General features: G+C 41.8%; 1 long non-coding RNA gene across 3 annotated transcripts in view; it reads right to left on the reverse strand.

Annotated features, from left to right (window-relative positions):
* Positions 1–6617: 6617 nt before the first annotated feature.
* Positions 6618–13473, reverse strand: part of LOC111540768 — a 56057-nt gene continuing 49201 nt past the window's right edge. Inside the window, exons 1-3 of one of the 3 annotated variants that reach the window (XR_004228427.1) lie at positions 9770–10044; positions 7910–8099; positions 6618–7244 (exon numbers count right to left, since the gene is read on the reverse strand). This is a non-coding gene — a long non-coding RNA (uncharacterized LOC111540768). Of the gene's footprint in view, positions 7248–7909; positions 8100–9769; positions 10045–13473 lie in introns of those variants that run through there. The other 2 variants (XR_002731086.2, XR_002731087.3) reach the window with 2 other exon arrangements.

The raw sequence follows: 13473 nt of genomic DNA on the forward strand, positions 1-13473 counted from the left end.
CTACCCAGTTCAGTGTCTGCAAACGCAAGGCAGATGCAACCCACTCCTCTCTTCTGTGCTAAATGGACAGAAATGACTAAATAGTCACAATATTCTTTCTAGCAGAGTGTGTTTCCTGACCTAAGCTTCACCATTTTCAATAGTGCTCCCTTGGAGGCCACTGCTGAAATTAGCACTGGAGAAAAAAAACCTATGTACCATTCTGGATTGAGTATAACTTGCACTTTATAAATGTAGAAACCCAGACCTAGATAGGTGATATGATTTGGCCAAGGTCACACAACTAATTGTAGGGTGAATTCAAAATAGAACGTAGGCAGCCTTCATATCCACAGGTTCCAAATCAGAGGATTAAACCAAAAACAGATAAAAAATATTCTGAAAAAAGTTTTTAAAATAACACAATGACAAAACATAATACAAATGTAGGCCGGTCGTCGTAGCTCATGCCTGTAATCCCAGCCCTTTGGGAGGCCAAGGTGGGTGGATCACTTGAGGCCAGGAGTTCGAGACCAGCCTGGCCAACATGGCAAAACTCTGTCTCTACCAAAAATACAGAAATTAGCTGGGCGTGATGGCATGTGCCTGTAGTCCTAGCTACTTTGGAGACTGAGACATGAGAATTGCTTGAACCCGGGAGGCAGAGGTTGCAGTGAGCTGAGATAGAGCCACTGCACTCCAGCCTGGGTGACAGAGTAAGACTCTGTCTCAAAATAAAATAAAATAAAATAAATATAATATAACAACTGTTTACAAAGCATGTATTTGTATTGGGTATTATCAGTAACCTAGAGATGATTTAAAGTACACAGGAGGATGTGCATAGGTTTATATAAGGGAATTGAACATCTGAGGATTTTGGTATTCATGAGGACTCCTGGAGTCAAACTTTCCCCGCAAGCCCTGTGGATACCTAGGGACTGTATAGGTCTCCATGCTGTCCTTCCAATGCTCTATCCACAGTTTAACAGAAGTCTCAGTGCCTTCAAGCCAAGGAGTGAGTACTGGGGAGAATTTCTAGCAAGGACAAATGAGCTTTTTGGTGGGAGTGGTGGGGTGCTTGGCAGACAGGAGAGCCTTAGAGTCATGTGGATACCTTCTTAGTATTTCAGAAGGCAAGTCAATTGCTCAGCACACTTTCACTGAAGGCCTCTTCCAGGCACAGATGCAAGGCCTTAGAGGCATAGATAGATAAAAAGAGGACTCTGCCCCAGGGCTTATAGACCAATAAACAAACACTGAAAAAAAAAAGAAAAACAAAATGATAAGTGAACTAAAAGAGATATGCCTAGAGCCTTGCAAGGGCAAAAGGACATGGCCACACATTGCCTAGAGAAGTCATAGGGAACTTAACTGAGGAAGTAGCTTCTGAGCTGATTGTTTGAAGAGAAGTCACAGTTTTCCCAGGAAATTAAGAAGAAAAGAGTGTTCTGTCACAGAGAACTGTGTGTGCAATGGCAAAGGGCTGGGATAGAGACTGTCATATACTGACAACAGCAAAGAGCTCTGTGTGCAAGGAGTTCCAACTGTGTGATGAATGGGGGCGGAGAAGAGAAGGGAATGAGGGCAATGTCCAGTGTCAGGAGAGGGATCTAGAGAGAGAAGCAACACCTGCTTTGAAGGAGTCTACAAAGGCTGATGAGACATGCATAAATCATTATAACGCATGGTAGAATGATCCAATGTTTTTCAGAGGATCAAAGGAAGTAGAGGAGAGCTCAGAGAAGGGAGAGATGACTTTTCACTGGGAGTTAGGGATATATTACTGATAAGTCAAGCCGGGTTCAAATTGATCCTCTTTTCAAGTAGAAGTTAAAAATCTGCAATACAATTACTTGCCCAATGGTATTCTCATTGGGTCATACCTTTAATTTGATAGACCTGATCCTAAGTCCCAACACACTGCCCAGTGGGGTGCCCATTCCCATTACATAACATATTGTGTGTTTTCTTCACCACTCTGTTACCCAGTGCCTACAACAGTGCCTGATGCCTAGCAGGTGCTGAATAAATATTTGTGGAATCAGTCTTTTAAATGATATATTTTTATTATGGCAACTACATACTCTAGATTTTTTTAAAAAATCTGTCTCCCTTGGGAGGCCGAGGTGGGTGGATCATGAGGTCAGGAGTTCAAGACCAGCCTGACCAACATGGTGAAACCCTGTCTCTACTAAAAACACAAAAATTAGCTCTGCGTGGTGGTGTGTGCCTGTAATCCCAGCTGCTTAGGAGGCTGAGGCAAGAGAATCTCTTGAACCTGGGAGGCGGAGGTTGCAGTGAACCAAGAAAAAAAAAATCTGTCCCTTAGTTGCCACTAGTACCACTGTATTTGTCATGCATCTGGATTTCTGACTTAGAAAATGCAGTAATAGAACCCACAGCTACAATATAGAAAAGCTTCATTCTCATTCTCAGAAACTCCCCCTATGTGAGCTGGAGTTTTCAGGAGGGAGGTGGGAGAGAAGTGTGGTTTAGTAAGAGCACACCATTTCCAAGCTGGAGGCCTCAGCCACTTCCTGCTGCACAGTTGGCTGCCCATGCAGTCTTAGACCAAGTCATCTTGTCATCTTGTTCTTTGCCCACTGAACACATAGGCTTTGAGAGTCTTGGGTGAAAGTGGAAAGCATTCGCATCTTGAAAAGGATGTAGTTGGGGCACTTGTGTCCTTGTTTGTTTCTTTCCAGAGCTCTGGCTGCTCTATTGGAAAAGGTAAACTTTCAGATTTGCAGGGATGAAAAAGTGTGTTGCTTCACAAACTTAGCATCTACCTGATACTGCCTGGAATGTAACATTTAATGTGTTTGATTATCATGGTCAAATGAATTATCAGTGAAAATTATTATCAACTAAATATGTTCTTTTTTTTAACAAAAGATTCCAACTTTGTTTAGTTTTAGGTTCAGATGCCAAGTTTTTTGGAGCTGAGGAATAGGCTTGCTTTATATTCTTACCTTTTACAGTCTCTACCTCTACCTGTCCTTGAAAATTTTGAATCCCTTCTGTATTTAGGAAGTAACAGAGAAGGCTGTCTTTCCTAATGGTTTCACCAGCCTCTCATCAACTGAAACTGAAAGCCTTTGGAATTCTCTCCAGCATTTCACCACTACATTCTTGAGTCCTCTTGATTCTATCCCCAGATTATTCTTACATGTATTCCCTCTTGTCCAGCACCTTAATTGAGGTTCTCAGACTGAGTTATTCTAACTGCCTTTTAACCAATCTCTCTGACTCCAAGATCTCATTATCAAGCCAGCCTTTGCACTGCTACAAAACTAACCTCCCTAAAACACATGTTACACTATGGCCCTCTCTTCCTTTCTGGGCTAATCCATATAACACAGGGAATAAAATGCAAAATTCTAGCATGCTATTCAAGGCCACCTCAAGTCTTGGCAATGCTTTATGAGCCTAACCTCTGGAAAATGAAAAATAAACAGAAGAAAAATAAATTTATAAAATAAGCTGGATATAGTACATAAAATCTGTGTCCAAAAATCTACTGCAAAAAGTGTTTGTGTGTGTGCATACAAATATACACATAGATATATAGAGATATGTATACTACACACAATGTTATAAATGGTTAAGATTTCTACACAAGCCCATACAAATCCATTTAATGTATAATTTGGAAACAAACTACTGTGCGTGTGCAACAAAAATTACTCTGCAATGCCAATAAATAAAATAGGAAAACCATTAAAATTTAAAATATATATCTTGACCACTGACCCTTGAGATGACAAGATGGACAGACAACTCCATTTGTCTTTATAGCTAACTTTTACAATGTGCTTACAATATGCCAGGCCATATTCTAAGAGCTTTACAAGCATTAGCTTTACAAGTATTTGATCTCACAACAACCTTATAAAATAGATACTATTTCTCTGTTTTGTAAACAAGGAAACTGAGGCATGGGGTAATTAACTTGCCCAAAGTCACAAGCAAAGTGGTAAAGGTGGGATTTGAATTCAGACAGCTTGGTTCCAAAGTTCCCACTGCTTAAATTAATATAGCCATTATGGAAAACAGTATTAAAGTTCCTCAAAAAATTAAGCATAGAACTACCATGTGATCCAACAATCTCACTACTGGGTATATATCCAAAGGAAATGAAATCAGTAAATTAAAGAGATATCTGCACTCCCATGTTTACTACAGCATTATTCACAATTGTCAAGATATGGAATCAACCTAAGTGTTCAACAATGGATGAATATGGCTGAAGAAAATGTGGTATATATGTATATATACGTATATACGTACCCCAATGAAATACTATTCAGCCATAAATAACGAAATCCTGCCATTTGCAACAACATGGATGAATCTGGAAAACATTATGTTAAGTGAAATAAACCAGACATAGAAAGACAAACAGCACATGTTCTCACTCATATGCAAAATTTTAAAAAATTGATCTATGGCCGGGTGCAGTGGCTCAGGCCTGTAATCCTAGCACTTTGGGAAGCCGAGGTGGGAGGATCACCTGAAGTCAGAAGTTCGAGACCAGCCTGACCAACATGGTGAAACCCTGTCTCTACTAAAAGTACAAAATTAGCCAGGCATGGTGGCACACGCCTGTAAACCCAGCTACTGGGGAGGCTGAGGCACGAGAATTGCTTGAACCCAGAGACGGAGGTTGCAGTGAGCCAAGATTGCACCACTGCACTCTAGCCTGGGCGACAAGAGTGAGACTCTGCCTCAAAAAATAAATAAATAAGTAAAAATAAAAATAAAGACAAACAACCAAAGTTTCCACATTTAATGACAATTCTATCTTGAGAGCCACTGTAGATTTACCAGGAAGAGCTAGAGCTGGTTAATGGTGGAGCATGTGCAGGAAGTGTCTAAAACTGTCAGAGCTAGACTGACTGGGGAATAAAACTGGGTAGTCAGGATTGGGTATTGGGTACATGATGTTTTACTGAGGTAATTTTAGTGCCAGTGATATTTCAATGTTCACACTTAATTCATTACTATAAAGAATAAATTATTAAATTTTCAGCTTTCACAAAATCATCAAATAATCTATGTAAATAATCTCCTTTATGTCAAGATGAAGTGAGGGTCAGATAAGGAATTCAGGAATGGGGCTAGACACAGAGATGTGGTGAGAGATGGTGAAGCTTATGAATGGGGTAAGGTTGTTACCCATGTCATTTGTTCATTTTTTAAAAGTGAAACCAATTTCTCTGACTCTAAGATCTCCTAATCAAGCCAGCCTTTGCACTGCTACAAAACTAACCTCCGTGAAACACAGGTGAGACTATGGCACTCTTTTCCTTTCTGGGCTACTCCTTATTGGCTTGATTTTTAGGGTCCAGTATATCTAAAGTGTCAAAACAAAAGATTATTACTTCAGAGGGACATGCAAGAGGAAGAGGTTAAGCACTGAGTGCTAACCACAGTCTGCCTTGGGCGAAACAGAAAGAAGCCTCAGGCCAAATGATAGAAGGGAAGTTGCTTTCTGTTCTGGTTGCTGGAAAGGGCAAAGAATCAAAACACCACTTTTGCAATGAATGATTTTACAAAATTGCGATAACTGTGACAAGACCTGAAAGACAAAACGAATTTTTGAAACATCTTCATGCAGTATCTTTTTGCTCTGAAGTATTCCCCATTTGAAAATTGGGATTATTTGATGAGGTAGCATCATCTCTGGTATCAAGACAAATACCAAGACAAATCTTGGTGGATCAAGACAAATAAAATATTGTGAGAAAATTGGGATACAGAACCAGGTTCAAATCCAGGCTCTACCACATGTCAGCTGTGTGTTTTCAGGCAAATCTTAACCTCACTGAATCACAGTTCTTTCATTAATTAAAGGAGAATAATTTTACTACCTGAGCCTTACGATTGTTAGGGTGCCTCAGCTAATCAGCATTCAGTAAATATTCAAATATTCATCAAACAGCAAGAGTGGTTGGTGGGATTACAGTTGATTCTTTATTTTATGTCTCTGTATTTCTTAGATTGTGTACCATGAATATATGTTGTTTTTGTAATTAGAAAGAAAATAAAACATATTCTTTTTAAAAATGAAGGCCAGAGGGCTGGGCATGGTTGTTCATGCATGTAATCCCAGCACTTGGGGAGGCCAAGGCAGGAGGATCACTTGAGCCCAGGAGTTGGAGAGCAGCCTGGGAAACATGGCAAAACCCTATTTCTATCAAAAATACAAAAATTAGTGAGGCATGGTGGTGTACGCCTATAAATCCCAGCTACTTGGGAGGCTGAGGTAGGAGGATGGTTTGAACCCAGGAGGTGGAGGTTGCAGTGAGCCCAGATCGCACTACTGCACTCCAGCCTGGGCAACAGAGCCACACACTGTCTCAAAAAAAAAAAAAAAAAAAAAAAAGAGAAGGCCTGGTGAGGTCACTCATGCCTGTAATCCCAGTGCTTTAAAGGCCAAGGAGGATCACTTGAGGCCAGAAGTTCAAAACCAGCCAGGGAAATGTAGACCTCATCTCTACAAAAAACGGAAAAAAAAAAAAATTTAACTGGGTGTGGTGACACACGCTTGTAGTCCTAGCTATGTAGGAAGCTGAAGCAGGAGGATCAGCCCCAGGAGTTGGAGGCTGCCGTGAGCCATAATCATGCCACTGCACTACAGCCTGGGCAACAGAGCAAGACTCTGTCTCAAAAAAAAAAAAAATTAAAGATGAGGGGCATAATTTCTCATATTTTTATATTCGCTCTCCCCACCCTTGTCTCTTTTATGTCTCTTTCTGCTGTTATAAAGAGTGCATCCTGTCTATGCAGCGATATTCAGAAGGCACCATAGAATGACAGTCGTTCTCTATTCTCCAGCACAGTGCTTTGGGGTCAGCTGACTCTATCCAGGCCTGCAGTACTGAAATGAGGCTCAGGTCAGGATGGTAGCTGTGTCCATGGGAGATCTGTTCTCTCGATTACATATCAATTCCTATCCCACCATTTCCTCAGTTTGACACTAAGCTGGATGCTCCCAGCCATCCCCAGTCCTCAGAGAACTGTATTTTTGCCTTCTAGTTTCATTTATTCAGCACCAAGGCCCAGTGGCACTGACATGGCTGCAGGAGTCAAGCCTGCAGTTGGTCTTTGGAAAGCAGGGAGACTGTGGGCGAGTGCATTAAAGGAAGCAAAGCTCTGGAAGGAAACCAGCTTCTAATCTTGACGCCACCCCTGGTTCTCTTCTTTTCTTTATAATTTTAGGTTTGTGGGTCCCAGATCTCCATATTTGCCTTCTGGAGCTGCTTTAGAAATAAGAAAAAAGATGAATGAGGGAATTAGGGCCAAGTTACTCCAGCCCCATGAAGCACCCCAGCACCAGGAAGCATAACCTGAGGCTCCATCACGTTTGGAGCTGCCTGCTTTGCAGTGGCCCACCCCTCTCGTGCAGAGGGCCTATTTTCAGAGTCACAGAGGTAGGGAAGGAGCCAAAGGGCCAAAGTATTTCTGAATATGTGGGCTTTGGGAGTACAAGGTGCCTGTGATCAGAGTCCTCTCAAACCCGTTGCTGCTCGCTTGTTCCCATATCAGTAAATGTTGCTGCCATCCACCAGCTGCCCAATTCAGAAATCTAGGAGTTGCTTTGGACCACCTTCCTTTCTTCATATGTCACATCCAAGTATACACGCGATCCTGCTTACTTTACTTTGTAAAAGTGGCCCTTGAAGCCACCCACTTCCCATTTCCAACTAGTGGAGACAAATATGGTATCTCCCAAATAGAACAATTGTTTAAATGCCTGCTAGTTCCAAATAACAGCAAGAGAGCATAAGGTCACACAGATAGTGACACATAGATCCAGAGGGGGAGTGCAGGCTTCCTGATTCCTAGTTCAACACTCCTTCTGGATTTGTTCATTTGTTCAATATGCTGTATTGAGCCCTTAAGAGATGCCAGACACACTTACCTCTGGGGTTTCTCCAGGTTCACCTCTGGGGTGACTTCCCATATTGGATTATGGTTTTCTGCCTGTTATTTTATGTCCCTTTGCTCCGGCATATCACAGAATAGGGCATCCCTCAGACCCCTGCTGGACCTCTCATCCTAGCATTCCACAAGTTGGCTTCTGTGTGGTTTACTCACAAACAGCTTCTGAGCTATGGGGCCAACAGAAAATACACACATTGAGGCATTTCTCCAGAGGAAGAAACTATGTGAGTCAAACATTTAAGCCACAAGTAAGTGCAAATATTTCCCTCTAGACCAAACTTCTCTACATAGGAAAGGGGAACAGGAAGGTTGATCTGGGTTCAGTTTTCATCCCCATCACACTCCATGACATCTTGGGAAGGAGGAGCTCACAGCATAAGTCCTTAGCATATCCAGAATTCAGTGATTCATTTAACACATGTTAATAAAGGTGTGTCATGTGCCAGGCATCAGCATGGGTTCTGGGAACACAGTGCTCTGTCACACAGATGGAGATTCTGTCCTAGGGGATTTTGTAGACTCACACAATTGGACCTAACCTACTACTTAGTTTCCTTTTAAATACATTCATTTTTAAATGCCGTATTCACAAATTTCAAATAAAGGATTATAGAATCATAGAAGACAGGAGACACAAAGGAGATACTCATTTAACCCAATGCCTCTCTCCACTTAGTCAATGTTTAAATCCCTTTCCCAATATCCCTCTCAAGTGATCATGTGATTCCTCCTTGGACACCTCTAATGATAGAGGATTTCCTGCCTCCAGGGTGATCTATTTTATTTCTAAACAGCAGTGGGGGTTAAATGTTCTTTCCTGTGTGAAGCCAAAGTCACTTTCCCTAAAACTTGTATTGTGTTCTGCCCTTTGGGCCTATACAGGACAAGACAGTGTCTTCCATTCTGAACGGGCCCTGGCTATGTGAGGATGGTTGTTATGGTGCCCAAGCATTCTACAGACATCTCCCCTTGATGCTCCCTCTCCCCATGAACACGGTTTTGAGCTCATTCTCTAGTCAAATGGCCAACAGAGCTACCCTCCCCTGCCCAACTCTGTGGAAGGACCTTCACGTAAACAATATTTTCCTCGATTTTCCCACATTAAGTTCAGGTATCATGCCACTATAGAGCATCCTTCTCTCACGTCTACAATACCCCATCACTTGTGTAACTCTGTGTGTAGCATTGAAACAAGCAGGCAAACTAGAGCTAATAATATTGAGCTTTCAGGGTGGCTTTGATTAAAAGAGGTAATGAATGTTGAATCAAACACTGCAACAAGTATTGATTGAACACTCATCCTGCACTGGACACTGTGCTGAGCTCTGTGTGTGACACTATCCTGAGGAAGATAGAAAAGGCCTCTAACCTTATGGAACTTTTGGCCTACATCCTGAACATAAGCCCCTCTCCAAGGCTTGTACAGTTTTAACCAAAGCCAGGGGTCCTCAGAAGCAAATCTCCATGACCTAAGCTGAAAGCTCAAAAATGGTACCATTATTATTGTCAGCGTGATGAACATAGATACAACCATATTAATGCCAATAATGCCTTTAGATGTTACGATTTCCCTGCAACAATAATACTTTTGGAAACCTAGGAAAGTCCATAGTGGTATTTCTTATGAATAACAACCATGATATCACCTATTACCTCATTTTTTCCTACTAGAAACTCCGTATTTCCCATAAATCAAGGAGTTTTATAATAAGTGATCTGGGTTAGCTTCTACTGAGTGACTGTTCTAATCTGGATCGCTTTCCCACCTTGGTCAAACCAAATGTGAGATTCTAGTGCAAAGCAGCAGTTTTATAGAGGGCAGTGCAGTTGCACTTACAGGTATGGTGCCAGGCGCCTTTCCTCCTTCCACTGTCTGCTAGAGTCATTATCCTGACCACAGTTCTCTTCGGCCATCATCTTATTCAGCATGCTACAGTTGACAGAATTTGCATCAAATATTAAGGAGGCTTTCAGCTTTTCCAAAAGCTGTGCCTTGGCTTCCTTATCATTTCACATTATAGCTTGCACATTGTTTGGTCAGGGAACTGATGGGAATGGAAGTTATTTACTGTAAAATACATAGTCTCTTACTTCAGTTGAAACCACTGTTCTTCCTGTTTCTCTGGTACTGTCAGATAATCCACCATCTTGGGTGGGGTGTGCATGAAACCACTACCTAACATATGAGTAGGGGAGGGAAGTGACCACAGGATATCACTATCTGTGTCAGAAGAGTGGCAAATATTTAGCAGGAAGCACTTTGCATTTACTGGTAAAGCAGAGTTGTATATCTGGGAAGATGGTCCATGGCCACCATGTTACTAGGATGAGAGTTAAGGTCTCTTTCATTAAGCCTCATCCACTGCCCCATATGCTGACAAGATTTATTAATACTATCTATGCCTTTGGATATTAATCATAATTTTTGTTTTGAGATAGAGTTTCACTCTTGTTGGCCAGGCTGGAGTGCAATGGCGAGATCTCGGCTCACCACAACCTCCGCCTCCTGGGTTCAAGTGATTCTTCTGCCTCATCCTCCCGCGTAGCCGGGATTACAGGCACGTACCACCATGCCCGGTTAGTTTTTTATTTTTAGTAGAGACGAAGTTTTTTCATGTTGGTCAGGCTGGTCTCGAACTCCCAACCTCAGGTGATCTGCCCGCCTTGGCCTCCCAAAGTGCTGGGATTACAGGAGTGAGCCACCCATGCCTAGCCTATTAATCATAATTTTATCCATGTGGCTAATATTATCTACAATTAGCCTGGCATTGTGCTTGGCACTTTTTGTACTCTATCTCACTCAATCTGCACAATAAATCTTATGTGGTAAGCATGGTTATTCTGTTTTCACATGAGAAACCTTGTTCAGAAAGGGCAAGTGGGTTGCTCAGGGTAACTTTAGTAAGATTCAGGCCCAGTGTGGTGATGCACAGAGCCTGACATCTTTTCACTCTCTTGCTTTACCAGCCTGTACACATGAATCCCAATCCAGAAAAGAGGAGGCCCCTCTCGGAATGTCCTTCCTTCCATACTTGTTCACTCCCTCCCGTTATTTGTGTTTCTGTCTCCTACACAGGCTTGCAAGTTCCAATGAGGGGAAGATGCCATTCATCTTTGTAGTCTTCCCAGAGAATAGAATACGATAGTGTCTCAAAAAATGCCAAGTGAAAGCACATACACAAACCAGAATATAATGCCATAGCTGGAATTTCCGGCTCCTAGTTCAAAATTGAAGAAAGACTTCCTTCTTAAGTTTAATAATGAATTAAATCTTATATAGCCTATGTGATATTAATAGTAGCCTTGCAGTGACTGAACAGTAAAACCCCTTTTTCACTGTGGCTCCAAATTCCTCTTGGTGTCCAAAGCCAAAGAGAATAAAAATCCTCCCACCCGGAGTGTGCCACTCAAAAGTAGCTGAGTCAAGACATGCAGTTTCTCAAATATGAATAGAAAAACTTTCTGCTCTATATTAATAGGAGAAGCTTCCCCAGAAGCACAAGAAACTGGTGGGAGTCATTGTGCAAAGAGCATAAGAGGAGAGATCTCCTCTCTATATACAAAGTTGGCTTTGCTGGAACCAGATGCAGACTGAGAGGCAGTGTTCTTAGCCATTAGTATTTAAGATCCTGACACCTGAAAATCCTCATTCCAATTAGAATGGAAGAAACATGCAAGAAATAGGTGCACGGGATCAGCAAGCCAAGAAAGAAAGTGGGCTGGGATGGCAGTAACTCTTCAAATTTATGGAGGGCTTCCTATGTGCAGGCACTTACTTTATTAGTTTTAGGATTTGTAACAATTTGAGGGGTAGATCTATGTTGCAGATGTAGAAATGAAGCTGTAGAGAAGTAACCTGCCCAAGTTTTCCTTGTTGGTAAATGTAGAGCTGAGAGAATTGAACTCAATTGTCTGACTCCAAAGCCTAAGTGCTTAACCATTAATGCTAATCATTAACCACACTTAACTAACCGTTTCATCTTTTCCTCGGTGAGCAGGGACTGGAGGTTACATACTAGAACTCCACTGCATATTCTTTATTGTCCTTATTTACATTATGAAAAAACTAAATGTACAGTCCTCATTCTGTAAAATAGATGCAGTCATTCAAAATTAATTTTTTTGTTGCCAATTTCAGTCCTGGGCTAACAACCTCCGCTAGATAATGTACAGAGACACCTGGACTCAGTGTCTCCACACTGACAATTTTATTCAAGAAACTCATGTCCAGAATGGCCAGCCAGATAAGCAGCAGCCGTTATGGGCTGGAGCCTGATAAAAATTGTTACTTGAGGCCGGGCATGGTAGCTCATGCCTGTAATCCCAGCACTTTGGAAGGTCAAATCTGAGGCGGCTAGATCACCTAAGGTCAGGAGTTTGAGACCAGCCTGGCCAACATGGTAAAACCCTGTCTCTACTAAAAATTAGCCAGGCCTGGTGTTGTGCTCCTGTAATCCTAGCTACTTGGGAGACTGAGGCATAAGAATCGCTTGAACCTAGGAGGTGGAAGTTGCAAATTTTGTTTTAAAAAGCTACTTGTTTCACTTATATTGGTAGAGTGGATTATAGTCTACCATGCACTTCATATCTATTATTTCATTTGGTCCTCTAAAGAATATTATGAGATAGATAAAATAAGTAATATTATCCCTATTATATATATGAAGAGGCTCACTAAGAATTACAAAATTAGAGCCAGGTGCAGTGGTTCACACCTGTAATCCCAGCACTTTGGGAGGCCGAGGTGGGCAGATCACCTGAGGTCAGGAGTTCCAGACCAGCCTGGCAAACATGGTGAAACCCCGTCTCTACTAAAAATACAAAAATTAGCCGGTCGTGGTAGCAAGCGCCTGTAGTCCCACCTACTTGGGAGGCTGAGGCAGGAGAATCACTTGAACCCAGGAGGCAGAAGTTACAATGAGCCGAGATCATGATACTGTACTCCAGCCTGGGCAACGGAATGAGACTCTGTCTCAAAAATAAATAAACAAAATAAAATTAGAAAGTGGTGAGACTGGGACTCTAGTTCAGGGGGACTTCGAGTTCAGGTCCTGATAATCCAAAACCCAAATAAACAAACTTCTTGCCCTTTAGAAATATGGATGGAACCATGCTCAAATCTTGACGTTATCACACAAGTCTATCAGCTTCACACATCACTATCACATCTGCCGAATAAGTATGAGGATATCTGCTTTGTAGGATTGTTCAACTAAATGAAATAATGTAGGTAAAACCCTTTCAATAAAGTAGTGAACAGAACAGACATGGATCCTGTCCTCCTGAAGTTTATAGTCTGGAATCAGGAGGTGGGGATTAAGAAGAAAACATTCAATAATACACATTTAACTATCAAGTTATACTAAAAAGAAGTGTTGTAAGGGAAAAATGCAGAGTGCTATGCAGGTGTACAGTGCGGTGACATAACTTAGAGTGTGGTCCACAGAGGCTTCCCTAGGCAGTGACAGCTAAGCTGAGACAAGAGGATGCAGGACAATAAGCCAGGTGACATGGGGAAGTGTGAGGCCATGGGTGTGGGTG

The sequence above is a fragment of the Piliocolobus tephrosceles genome, chromosome 13 (assembly GCF_002776525.5).
Source record: "Piliocolobus tephrosceles isolate RC106 chromosome 13, ASM277652v3, whole genome shotgun sequence".
Taxonomy (NCBI): Eukaryota; Metazoa; Chordata; class Mammalia; order Primates; family Cercopithecidae; genus Piliocolobus; species Piliocolobus tephrosceles.